General features: G+C 37.5%; 1 pseudogene; it reads right to left on the bottom strand.

Annotated features, from left to right (window-relative positions):
- Nucleotides 1-4,177: 4,177 nt before the first annotated feature.
- LOC103705561 (ethylene-responsive transcription factor 14 pseudogene) lies at nucleotides 4,178-4,813 on the bottom strand (annotated as a pseudogene).
- Between the last annotated feature and the right edge of the window lie 9,152 nt (nucleotides 4,814-13,965).

Raw genomic sequence — 13,965 nt, 5'->3', positions numbered from 1 at the left:
TATTTAACATTGATATCTATATAACATATTTATATTATTTATCGATTTAATCTTAATATTCACCAATAACTTTCGAATTTAATGATATATTAATTTTGACTATCGAAATTAATAATGGCACTGCTCAACTATCTAATCTGTTCAACTTTTTTTGCAAGTACGGATGTAAATTTTTTATCAACTTAACAAATATATTGGATTCGATTCGATAAGTTTCTGGTATGCCATATATCTGGTCTGTATCTTATTCGATCCGATCTCATTACCACTTCTAAAAGAAATTTTTTATTACGGCGATAAATTTAACTCTAGACAGCTATATATTTAACATTGATATCTATATAATATATTTATATTATTTATCAATTGAAACTTAATATTCACCGACAACTTTCCTAATTTAATTATATATTAATTTTGACTACTAGCTCAACCGTCTAATCTGTTTAACTTTTTTTTGCAAGTGTAGATATAAATTTTTATCTAAGATTGGAATCGGGAAGCTTATGATGTGCTATATATTCGGTTCGTATCTTATTCGGACCTTATTACAACCTCTACTAGGAATTTTTCATTGTGACCGTAAGTTTAGCTCTGCACGGCCGTTACATGGCCGTCCGGCGGCATGGGTCAAAGCAGCGGAACCAAACACATGTAGGGTAAGGTAAGTAGCCTATTAAGTTGTCGCACGTGGCATCCCTCTCGAGGTAGTCAAATTCAAAAACGGAAGGGTCCGGCTTTGACCGGCTGCTCTTTTTGACCCGCATAAAGGCCGGGTTGATGGGTGCCTTTTCTTGAGGAAACTATTTCGTCCCCGCCAAATTTTCACCGCTTACGTGGCAGAAAGAGATTGGTGTCATTACTCGGTATGGCCCATTCGTTAGATGCCACGTTGGGTGGAGAACGCGATGGTGATTTGGACGGTGCGGTGTGGAATTTTTATTCTTTTAAGATGCCTGGCTCATCTAGAAAGTGAATAATTTTAGTGAACTTTAATCACGATCCAAATCTATAGAGCGTGTTAACTTAATAAATCTGACCACATTGTACAACTGTTGGATAAATTCGGTTCCCAAAAGTGAAGAATTCTATATAGCTTGGATACCCACTGCACCTTCTCACTGACAGGATGTATCACATAATCTCCATCTCTCCTTACAATATTATTAATTGATTGACGGTTTCTTGTCTCTTCAAAATCAGATAGAACAAATCTATTGTGTCCTCGCCTAGGATTCCCTTTTTGCTAGGTGGGGGGCATTTAATTATCTCTTGGACCTCCGCAGCTATCATCCTATGGTACGTTCTTGGTGGAGCAAGGACTTTAGTTGCACACCGTAGTAATTAACATGTGAATTCTTCTTAGGACTTTTGTTGGCCATCTTCCTAGCTAGCTTTTAGTTAGTTGACCATCCAACTAATATTTGAGCATATTAGGGGAGCATCAACATTAGAAAAATCTATTGGCTTTTGCATTAAGTTGCTCTCAACTTTAAAATATGAGAAATAATCAAGACATATAGCAAGATCACTTCTTCCCTTTGCATCTTGTTCTTCTTGGCTCGGACGCTGAAATAGATTCCTCGAATTTTGCTGAGTGGCAATTATTTGGTGAATTGGAATTTGGTGTGTAGGTCTAAGAAACAAAGAGAGCTGGGTAGAGAAAATATTGAGCGAATGAATTTAGCATTTTTTTCATAATGGGCTTGGAAGTTTTTGCAGGGCAATGACTGTCCTTGGTGGAAGCTTATTCAAAGAGCTTACTATTAGAGGAAGAAATTTGGGATGACGATTAGAAAAAGCCTCAAAAGCCTATTCCCTATTTAGAAAGACATCAGCAAATAGCTTAAAGTCTTTTAGAACTGTCTGTCATTTAAATTGAAAAATGACATGAACATTCGCTTTTGAGAGGATAGCTGACTGGGGCTCTTGAAGCTCTCCTCTTTGTTTACTGAGCTCTATGCTAATGTAGTAAAGTAGGATTGCAAGATTGCCTTACAATGGTCATGGAGAGCACTCTCTTGGAAAGTTAAAGTAAGAGGACCCTTTACAAGACAACAGATGGGTCAACTATATACCTTTAAAGAAGCTCTCTGGCATGTAAGACCATCTCGAATTGGCGATGTCCCCCTATGGAAACTCTCACAAGGAGATTGTTTTACAATAAACTTTTTTTATAAATTTCTTAATAATAGTGGCCTTCGTTGTCCTTTTTATGAGAGCATGTGGAAGGCGGCTTTACTAAAAAAGTAAGAATTTTTATGTGGCTTGTACTCAGAAATCGACTACATATAGGAGAGATTCTTCCTAAAAAAGGATGGCAGGTTAGTGATGGATACGTGTTGTGTAGAAGAAGAACAAAAACGATCTCCCATCTACTAATTAGGTGTTTATTTGCCCGTAGTTTATGGACAACAATTAAAGTGCAGCAAAATCTGAGAGGATGACCTACCAACGTTAGTAATCTGTGGACCAAATAAAGAAACAAAAATTCCAACAACCATTGAGAAAAGTTGTGGATTAGTTGATTGCTGCTATATGTTAGAAAATATGTAAAGAGCAAAATGCTCGAATTTTCTTAAAGAAATCAAGTTCTATCTATTGCTTTTTGGAGAAAATCTTATCAACCTTCTTCAGCTAGAAGCATATGTATTCAGAAAAGCTGTTTAATCCTCATCTCAAACTTTGGAATAATCTCGCAACATTGGCACTACACGTTGAGAGATGTTGATTTATTTTTTTAAAAAAAATGTTGACTCACATTAGGATATAGAGCTTATATAATTGCGCATTGAAGATATAGAAATCCTTCAAATCACTTATGAGATTGTTCAACTTGTTGAATAGTTTAATAGATTTACTTATAGATCACTATCTTTTGTAAAAAATATTTATTGCACTTTTCTGTTTTTCCTTCTTGCAATTTTTTATAAATTAATTATGTAAACTTTTCTTTTCTAATAAAGGCCGAGTGGCTTTGCCTCCCTCTTCCTCAAAAATAAAATAAAATAAAATAAAATTTGCCGGCAACGATTTCTAAATTTTTTATAAAAATTAAGGAGTACATGATGAAAATAGGATCCAGCATGGGATGGGCGACTGTGATTCAATAGCGAGTTGGAAACATAATGGTACCATGGTCCGTTTTTTGTATGATTTAAGGCTCAGCTTAGAAAATGGCGGAAGAATGGGTTTAAGTGTATCAATCCCATGTTATCCATGCATGACATTGTTATTCCAGGATGCAACAAGTATATGTGTGGTTACATGCTGTTCTACCATCCTCAAATGATGGTCATTATATATTTGTTTTTGAGTTTTTTACAATTGGAGACCTTTTGGTTAAAAACATGGTGATTTTAGTTGTCTGATGAATCACTGGGCTTAAGAAACCTGGTGTAAACCATGGACATTTCTACTCCATGTTTCGTACAGAATTCCATCATTCTTCTAGGATAGAAATGAGTTGACCAGCCATTGTCGAACCTACAGTGTATATATGATAAGAACAGCCGCTATCCATCATCGTGAGACGGTGGTCTACGCAAAAAATATCAGCCAATTAACTTGGTAGCATCTCAGACCACAAGGGACTCATTTGGTTGCCAGAAGAGAATAAAAGAGACTGGGTCAACCAAAAAAAAAAAAAAATCTTATATTTGTTTGAATTTTTTTTAAAAAATAAAAAATATTTATTTTAAAAAAATAAAATTTTCATATTTTATGAGAAAGAAAAATTCATAGAGACCAAAAAAAATTAATTTCTATCAGCTAAAAATTAGGATATTTTTACTCAACCAAATATAAGCTATTTTATAGCCAATTAAACATACAAAAATTATTTTTTTTAGGTATCATATATATGCATGCATCTATTTTTTAGAAAAAAAATCTTAATATATATATATATATTGCCAACCAAACCGATTCAAAAGTCAGGAACCTGAACAGTAATACAGCCCATCAGAACACGCTAACATGATGGAAATCACATTCGACTCCTATTTCACTGCCCATGAAGTTGATATGTGCACGAAGTCTCTCATAAAGCATCATAGCTTTAACTACCCTATCACCCACCATCTCTCTCTATCATAAGAAACTTTTCTTCTTCTCTCTCCCTCACAAACACACACACACACGAACGCGCGCATACACGCATATACTTTTTAGATAATAATTGAGGCACCAAGCCCAACTGCATTCATCTATACATCTAGAATTACTCGCACTGAATTTATATCATACAACTTCTTGCGGGGAGAATACGGCTTCTATTGGTTTTATGAAAAGATGGCAAGAGCTATAAAAGAAAGAAAGGGAGGCATACATATATAGGAGGTATGGTGCACTGAAAAACAAACAAAATTATTGACTTAGAAAAGCAGATGAGGTTCCATGTCAACGCTAGCCTTTTCATTTCTTCTTGCCACCCTTCTCCTCCCCATGATCCAGCATGTCCTCCAACACCTTGTCATCCAAGTACTCGAACTCAATCACCTGGTTCCCTTGCTCCCTCGCCGCACCCCAGCTGGTCGACGCCGAGCCGGTGCTCCGAGAATGGACTTCATCAGGGAAATTGAGGACGGCGAGTTCACCTCTCATCGCGTAGGCCGCCCGGTCGTAGGCCCGGGCAGCCTCCTCGGCTGTGTTGAAGGTGCCGAGCCAGATGCGGGCGCCGTGCCGAGTCGAGTCGCGGATCTCCGCCGCGTACTTCCCCCACGGACGGCGCCGGACGCCTCGGTATTTGGTCTCTCCTTCCTTCCCTCCTTCCCTGGAAGGGTCTTCTTCCATCAGAAACCGTTGGTTTGGGGGCGGGGATGGGGGCGAGGCGGCTAACGGCTCTCTTGGGATTTAAATTGGGAGAGATGGTGGTGGGGCCAGGTGGCCTGTGGAAGATTCTCACGTGATGGGAAGAGAATAGAATTGGAGGAAGGTGGGGGGGAAGAACTAGACTTGGATTCGTTGTACATGGATGGGTCATAGTGATGGCTTTTGGAAGGCCCTTTTTTGTTTTGTATTTTATTATTATTATTATTATTATGATGCATTCATGTTATAATATGGTGTATTAGCATATAAGATAACAAGAGGTATCATGGAATCTTTGGAAATTTATCCTCGTGGGGTGCATTTGACATCAAATTCTATTCTGGTCTGTGAGGTCAGTGGTGGTGACGTTTGGGACCAACCTTTTCTTATCAGCATGTTAGGGGAAAAAAAAAAAAAAAAAAGAGTATGGCTGGCTAATGGAGATGCCCATCCTAATAAGAACCTTTCTTATTGAAAACAAATATAACGTGGAGCCTAACCAACTTTAGCCATGTCGCTTATCTTTTTGATGTAAAGGGGAGGCAGGAGGAGTCACTCGGTATTTATTAAAAATTAATCGTATTTACAATCGAGATGAAAAATAAAGATGAGTTACATTATCAAGAAAGAAGAGAAATAGATGCAAGAAAAAAAAATCTAAATGATTCCAAACCAAATATTTAATAATTAGAATAGAAAATGTTGATGCTGCAGTGGAGAAAAGAATTTCATTCAGACCAATAAGCAAAAATATTCATTACTGAAAGTTCTAAATAATTATATATATTTTTTTAAAAAAATATGAAAATTTAGAATGGCCACGGACATCAAATTCCACATAAGTTTGATAAAGTGTTGGAAGCAAGAAAAGAGTCACGTTGCTTATCATAATCTTGGATGTATTAATTGGCTTCACGCGGAGTAGGTGACTGCAGACCCATTTTTAATCCTTAGCCTGCCAAGTGGAAACCATTGACTCGGAATTATGATCCGAGCTATCATCACTGTGATTTCCCAAGGCACGCCGAGATGACAAAAAGGAGGTCGACTTGTACATGGGTCCATTCGATGACACCTACATGGGTCCATTCTAACTCTTAAGGTGGCAACAAGCCCAGGAGCTAGCTGATGATCTGGTTTCTTCTGCTTCTTAAACTCCACGTGTTGGCTTTTCATTTGATCTGTGACTTAAATTTATTGGCTTGGATATGCCAGGAAGCACCAGTAGCTCTGATTTAAATATATGAGCAGAAAAATTTAGTTCTACCGGTTGCTTGAAGAACCATCTAATATAATCCTATCGCCGCAAAAATTTTTGCTGAAAGAGGGCCAACCAGCTCCAAGTTGAGATGAGCGAATGGTAAGTGGTCAGTTGTAGCTGTGTTCGAAGAGACCTAAGGGCTTGTTTGGTTTGCGAGAAGTATTTTTTCCCCTAGAAATATGATTCCTGGGAAGTAGATTTTTAGGAAGAGATGCCTAGGAAAGTACTTTTGGCATGTTTGGTTGACTATGGGAAAGTGACAAATTTATAAAGTGCTTATGTTTGGTTGACCATCCACCTTCCTGAGAAAGTTATGTATAATTTCTATTATACCCTTAATAAAAATTAGGTCTTTAATGCCTCTTTAATGCTTCTTTAATGCTGAAGGGCCTTTTTGGAAAAAAAATAAAAATAGAGTGATTCCCGCCTCATGGGAAAGTAACTTTCCTATGTTTCTCATGGGATAGACTTTTCCATGAAATATGGGAATCATATTCCTATGGGAATACAACTTTCCATCTCTCTTCTTTGAAAACTCCAACCAAACAAGAGGTATCTCATTACTTTTCCATTAACCACACTTTCCCTTCTTCTTTTCCCGCGAACCAAACGAGCCCTAAGAATCCAACCCGAAAGCAAAAAGAAAAATAATGGTGAAGGCCGCCAAATTTTGCCGAACAGAAAGGCCTTGGATATAGAGTTACCTTAGGTAAATATTTTGAAAAATAGCATAAATCTGAGAAAGTAGTGAGGAGCATAATAGTGCATAGACATAGGGTCCCGAGTATAGATTTATATAGAACGAGGGCCGATTCTTGTTATCGAGTAAGATGGACGTGCACCCTAAGTGCTCGGTAACTGCCTATATTTTATGCACGTTAGGAGCTTAATTACGAAAGTTATGCCATGCAAGACGGACTATAATAGTGCTATAACGTTTCCTTCAATAAGATTTAATTGTTTTAAATATATTTTAATCTGAAGACGCATGGCCCCTTGTTGCTGGCCATCCGCGCGGATTGGCAACTCGGTCGGCTGTTTGGGTCGGCAAATCGATCGATGATGAGGTCAGCAAGTCGGCCGATGCGAAAGTCAGCGCCTCCGTGGATTGCTGAGATCAGTAATAATCACAAACAGACTGTTGAATCTTTGCCACATCAGATCCCATTATTAAAGATTGCTCCAGTAAAAACAAACCTCACTAGCTTAAGAAATAAGCTTAATCGAGCCGGCTGGCTGTTTTCAGCCACCTGCCACGTCCATATTAAACAATTCTACATACGGTACCGACTCTTCCGTCCCCGACTCTGTTAAGTGTTAACCTTTCTTTCTTTTTTCCGTTTTTCTTTTCTTTAGAAATTGAGTCTCAAAATCAAACTCTCTCCTTCCAGCCATAGAGCATGGTTTTCTATATATCAGTTTCTCGCAAGAATTCTATCAACACAAGCTTTACAGGTGGGGACTGTGGCATTCATCATTTGCTACTCTTTGCATCTTTTGCATGAGTTCAATCTTAGACATGCATGCGTACAGAGCTGATCAAGTGGATAGTTGGAAGAAACCATTGAGTTCTGCCTCATGTAACATGACTCAAAATTTTCTCACACTATCAGCTTTAACCACCTGAGAAAAGCATTCATGAAGCAGTAACACCCTGAGCCTTATTGCTCTACATATTTGTGCAGAGAAATTCTTGGAAAATATATTGTGGAGACAGGAGGGGTGGCTCTGAGGCCATTAAAGCTCGTTAATGAAGGATTGGGACTTGAGGAGGACTATTTTAGTGGAGAACTCAGCAGAAATGTTTTTATGAATGTGAATTACTGCGCACCATGTTTCCAGATCCAAGTTTAACATTGGGTTTACCAGAACATTGTGATCCTAATCTCATCACTCTTCTTCTTCAAGGGAACGTTCTTGGGCTTCAAGCCTTATACAATGGCACCTGGATTGGAGTGGAGCCCATCCGAAATGCCTTTGCTGTGAATTTTGGATATCAATTAGAGGTTAGTGTTCTTAAATTGTGAAACAGAGAAGAGGTATATTTGTTTCTGCTATTACTTTTGCCTCTTGCCTCTTGCCTCTTGGAGCTCAGAGAAAAGATTTTCGGAAGAAGCCCTAGGGCAATGAAAAATATATGACCGCACTTTAAATGATTCATTTCTTACATTACTAATATTGCTCTAGGATAGTCTTGGTGCCAATCAGTTCTGGTTGATATAAGACAAAACTTGCATGAATTGCCATTAGTCCTAGAATATCGATGACAAGGATGAGCTCGCATGCTTGTTATTACAAAATAAACAAAATTCAAAATTAACTAAACATTGTAGAAAAGAAGATTTTAAGATGTAATGTTAAGATGGATACCAAGAATACATAGTCATTGACCTCAAACAAACTTCCAGCTTTAAATATTTCAAATATTCCTGGATAATTGGAGTTTGAATTCATCGAAATATTGTTTGAATTTCCTAGTTAGATCATCAACTATATTCCAGACGATCTAATAGCTTAACCAACATGGTACTAGTCCAATTCAGAAAATGTCGCAGAACAAGAGAAATGGTAGAGGATGACTGCGTCGGCCTTCGTGGATCTTATATCTCCTCAGCTTTTAGATTGTTAACTGGTTATTTTGCTTAATATGAAGTTTGGAACTTTATGAAAACTTTGATTGCAGAGATAATTACTAATGGAATGCTGAAGATTGTGGAGCAATGTGTTGCGACAAGCTTCATAATTTATGTCTGACTTCAAATTCTTAAGCTCTCCGATCCCTTTCTTGGTTCTGCTAGGATTGATAGTAGACTGTTTTTTATCTCGGCTGTCACTAGAACTTCAATTGCCACATTTGTCATGCCTGCTGTGGATAGCTTCATCACTCCAACACAATCTTTGGCCAACAAAAATAATCCCCTCTATAGATCATTCCACTTCTCAGAATTCCTCAGTACTACTTATGCTCAGGAGGGCAACAGCAAGAGAATATTGGAAACATTCAAGTTCAGATTTCAGAAGTATATAATGTTTCTGTTCTTGTAAAATAAAAGCTTGTTGATTTAATTACATATTCCTCTCTTTTCCCTTTTCTCTGTTCCCCTTTTCAGTTGCACAATGAGCCACTAGTGTTTGAAATAATTGTATATCATTTCCATATGATTCATGGAAAGTTAATGCAAGCACCAAGATCGGCGAAAGTGATAGGAACAGCAATGTAGCACCAGTTAAAATATGTGTGCTGACCTGCCCTAAACAAGCAAGCTAGGGAAAAGAAGGGTTCTAGCCTGGAGGATCTAGACCAAAGCTGGATACCTTTCCTTGATGAACACATATCTCATGGATCATCCTAATTTTAATACATGATGAATTGGAAATTTGATCCCACTGTCTGTTTGAACTTTGAAATATATATATAACAAAACCCTTCAAAGAATAGTTGCAAGTCCTTTGCTTGTTCTTCAGGAGAAAGATTTGGCTGAATCTGACATATGACTAAGAATGTTTAGTTTCATCGACTGTTTGAACCATCTACAATTATCATCAAAGTTTACTTCCACCTGCCATTTGAACCATCTCACTGATTAAATAACAAGTTGACTTCCATCGGCCAATCCGAACTATCCAACAAAACCCACTAAATAAATATACAAAAAGTAGCAACCATGATCCTAACTTCTGTAAGTGCTTTCTTCTTGTCAAGACCAAGTCCTAACATAGCACCAAAGCCAACTTAATTACAAGAACCGAACGGATAACAATGCAAGTTCCAATCACCATTAGATGCCAGCCTTTAGACTTTGGAGAATGGAGAAGTTCCTCAGCAATGGTGCTAAGAGATGAAACAGTGCTAGAGAATAATATATTTCCCTAATGAAATTATCGGCGCAATTCATTACCACATGTAGAGCACTCCTATAAATCAATTATGTTATAAGAGATCATGTCACGACAACTTCGGCTCATCCAACAGTCGTTAGCTCAATTAGTCGGCACCACTTTTCTAATGGTTTGCCTTCGAGAGAGATTTAGAGTTCAAAGTGGAGGCATATCACCACCTTATTGCTCAAAACGATCTTGCTTGCCCTAAACATCTATGAGAATATGCTTTGATTAGGGAAAACACATTGGTCATTCTTGTTTGTTTATATGAATTGGAAAGCCAAGTTCCACCAGCATGTCTAACTTATCCTTAAATCATTTTTCTCAGCAGGATACTCCCTTCTGCCAGAGCAAACTCATAAGAACCCAGTGGAGAAATGAGAGATGTATATCCTCTGGTATCTAGCACTGTTTGCAGAATTCTGGCTAAGCTAGGTAGTTCTAAGCAGAGTTCTGAACACCTGATGTCAATATTGCCAATACAACCTTCTTTTCCCATTGCATACACTTCTCATTGCTATGTGATTAGCACAATTCAGATGGGACTCATCAGGAGTGATGCCCTCAATTCAGCTTGTCAAAATCTGCATCATATACGACGAGTATGTACCATATAAGTAGTTAGCCTATGAGTTCTTTTAGTCACTTCCACCTAAAAAGAACAAAAAGGGAGAAAAAGCTGGGAGACCCACCAATTCAAGGACACTCGAACTACACAGAAGCCCGGATTTTTGAGATGTACTGCTCGAGAATCAAACCACTTATTTACTAAGTACAGAAATGTGATTTACAAAAGAAAGAAAGTAAAACAAAAAGGCTGCCAAGTTTCATACAGGGACTATATGACTGTTCTTAAGCTTTCTAAATTGTCACAATTCTATCATTTTCTTGGGGACTGCATCTACTTTCCAGCCCAAAGAAGGTAATAGCTGTATCACCAAATTGTGCACTGCCGATAATTTCTGCTCTCTGATGGGTTGGATGTCCCTTGCTCATAAAAGCCATCCCCTTCTGCAGAAGCTTTTCCTCGGCCAGATTGATGGATTTGAAAGGTCCTTCTCTGGCTTTTATATGTGGGGTCGCCAATTAGCCATCCCCCACTCGGCCCTTGACAGCATAGCATTGGCATCCAGTAGTTGCAAACAGATTGTCCAGGAGCAGTTCGAGTCCAACATTGTATATGTTTAAATTAAAGAAAAGAGTGGTACATGGTACTTGGATTAAGTCAAAGATTAGAGAACTTAGCTTCCCAAAGTCGCCAAAAATTGTTGCAGTATTTGAGAATTATAGCTGTTCTAAACCAACGGTTTGGAGGCATACCGGCACGCGATTAAACGGCCAGCCGGCCACTATTAAAAGATGATTGATCATCAAAAAATGCATACTATGTGTGATTCGATATGTGCTCATGAATTATATTATTTAATGATCGTTCATCTCATGATAGCAGTCATCTATTGCTACACATTTGCATTGTTTCGATATAATTTGGTGCTCATTCACATGTAGTTGAGTAAAGATATGAATTTGTCTCGAGTCCATAGATATTTTTTTCTTATACACAATAAGTTGGCTGGTGGTGCAGGAAATGAAATAATTAGAACATAAAGTTAATTCAATATTATGATGAGTTAAAAGTGCATTTATTAGATATTAAATGATAAACTCGATATTAACCAACAGGACGAGAAAGGTTAACTTATATATATAAAAAAATGATGCCTCCATCAGCAAAACCTTCCGGGATCCGGCCGTTGGAATTTGCTCGGTGCATATCAACATCATGACCCAATTTAAGATCAAACCTTTTCTTGACCGCATAAGAGCAAGTCAAACAGTACAGAAGTAAGCCAATTTGTTAACGGTGCTTGGCGATATTCTAACCATATTTCTTCAAAGATTAAAAAAAAAATCTTAAGCAATTATTTTTTGAAATCTTTCTCTGAAGCAATTGCAGTTCAGTAGTCTCCTGCATCGAATCCACATCACAACATCACAGCAAATATTATTGAGCTAATATCAGCTTACCCCCCATGAAGAAGAGGATGGTGTGGCCCCACCAAAATAATGAGGTCATGGAAAAGGTCGTACAGGAATATGATCATAGCTGCTTGCACTACTGGCACTCTGCAATCTTTATCCTATTGGTAGCCAGGGATTCAAATTTCTAGGCACGATCATGTCCGCCATCACATCATCTCCAGCCTTGGAATCATTTTAAATCAACTCTATGATTTGATGTTAGGAAAGATCCTTTTTTACTTTTCCTCCTTGGTGATGGTGATGTGAATTTAGAATTCCAATACGTCTAAATTCTAGCAAGAACACACGCATAAAAAAAAAAAACCAAAACAAAACAAAAAGCTAATTCCTGAACAAAGACCAGACTTGGTAAACCCGTGGAGCCAAGAAGCGGTATTTCCCCTCCGAAGGCTCCGAAGGCTGGAAAGACTAACCGAGTCCCCACTCGAGAAATTATTTCCTCGGTCTCATGCATGCATGCACGTACGGCTATGCACAGCACCGATCATAATTATTTAAATAATACATCAAGATATATGTTTGATAAATAAAATATATAAAAATAAATGGTTGTGATTGGAACACGGCATATTCAACGTAGAAAATAATATTTTTACTTTTAGAGGAAGAGAAGCTAATCTCGTTGGCCTGTGTTGTTTTTTTTTTAAAAAAAAAATATCCGTGGGCCGTGAAGGCATCTTTAAAATTGAAAAAAAAATTATTAGCGAATTTTTTAAAGTAAAAACGACAGTTTAGGTCAACAAAAACTTTCTGATATATCAGCATCATTGAAAGAGTAGGAAATTAATTTTTATTTTTTTTTTCTTCCTCTCTCGATAACGCATTTTTGACTTGGAAGTCAAGAGGCCAACCTTTCAGCTACGTTCGGTCGTTTACTCGTGGACTTGGTTGCCTGCTGATTTCTATATAACATATTTTGCGACCATCACAGATCTTCTTGTCTTTAATATCATCTCACGACAAAAATGTCTGCATTAAACCGTGAGTTTATGTGAGGAACAAGGTTAAAAGTTTGCTAATAGCATGTTACTAGAAGTTTAGGAGCTTCCATCCGATAATTTTAAATATTTTTAGATTTATTTACGAAGCCCCATATCTTGTCATTTATTTTATGAAAAAAATAATGCCGACATTTCTTGTTTCTTTTCGAGGCAGATGAACCATGTTAAAGTAATACAAGTATCTTCTCATGTCATGTCGCAATTAATAAAACATGAGGAAGAAACAATCATATATGGCCAATGCAGCTCCAGCTACCATAGAGTCAAACTTACAAGTAAACCAAACAGGATATAGAAAATAATCTTTTTTTATTAACTAAACATTTCTTTTTTTAAAATTTATGAGAGAGAAAGGGAGAGAGTCACCAGCTATAAATTGTTTAGATGAAAAATATTGAGAAGTGCATCATCCAACATTTAAACTCAATGCACAGTTCATAATCAATTGGTCAAGCTATGCACCAGCTGAGCTCGCCTTACACGTTAAGCTACTAAATTGACTTGATCAAAGTACGTATATTTCTATATCTATGGCTATGAAGCCTATGTTTCTCCCTCAAAAAAGACTTAGATTCTACAGTAAAGCAACTTATCAGACACGTCTACATGCTATAGCCTTTCTAATCACCTTCATGTCTAATTTATGTACGTAAAAACTAAACATTCTTCATCAATTAGAATTTAAAAGCGTTAGATTTTATTGGTCTAAAATTAAATCAATTTGACCACCAATTTGCTACATGGACCTAGTGTTTCAGAAAGGAGGCAAACTTCTATCACGCTCCTCTCAATTTTTGACCCTTTAGGGCAAATAGGTGAGGCCCATAAAATTGGGTCATCTCACCATCTCATCAAGAGAAAATAGAAAGAGAATCGTGTTGACCGGGCGGTCTTGGATCCGCTCTTGTCAACATGATGCCACGAAGTCTTCCTTTTCAGAAAAAATCTACCTCCCCCTCTCCACTC

The sequence above is a fragment of the Phoenix dactylifera genome, chromosome 16 (genome assembly GCF_051530095.1).
Source record: "Phoenix dactylifera cultivar Ajwa chromosome 16, Ajwa_hap1_PhDact_Kaust_v1.1, whole genome shotgun sequence".
Classification (NCBI taxonomy): domain Eukaryota; kingdom Viridiplantae; phylum Streptophyta; class Magnoliopsida; order Arecales; family Arecaceae; genus Phoenix; species Phoenix dactylifera.
The sequence above is the reverse complement of the archived record's forward strand: the minus strand, read 5'-3'. Positions and strand labels throughout refer to the sequence as shown.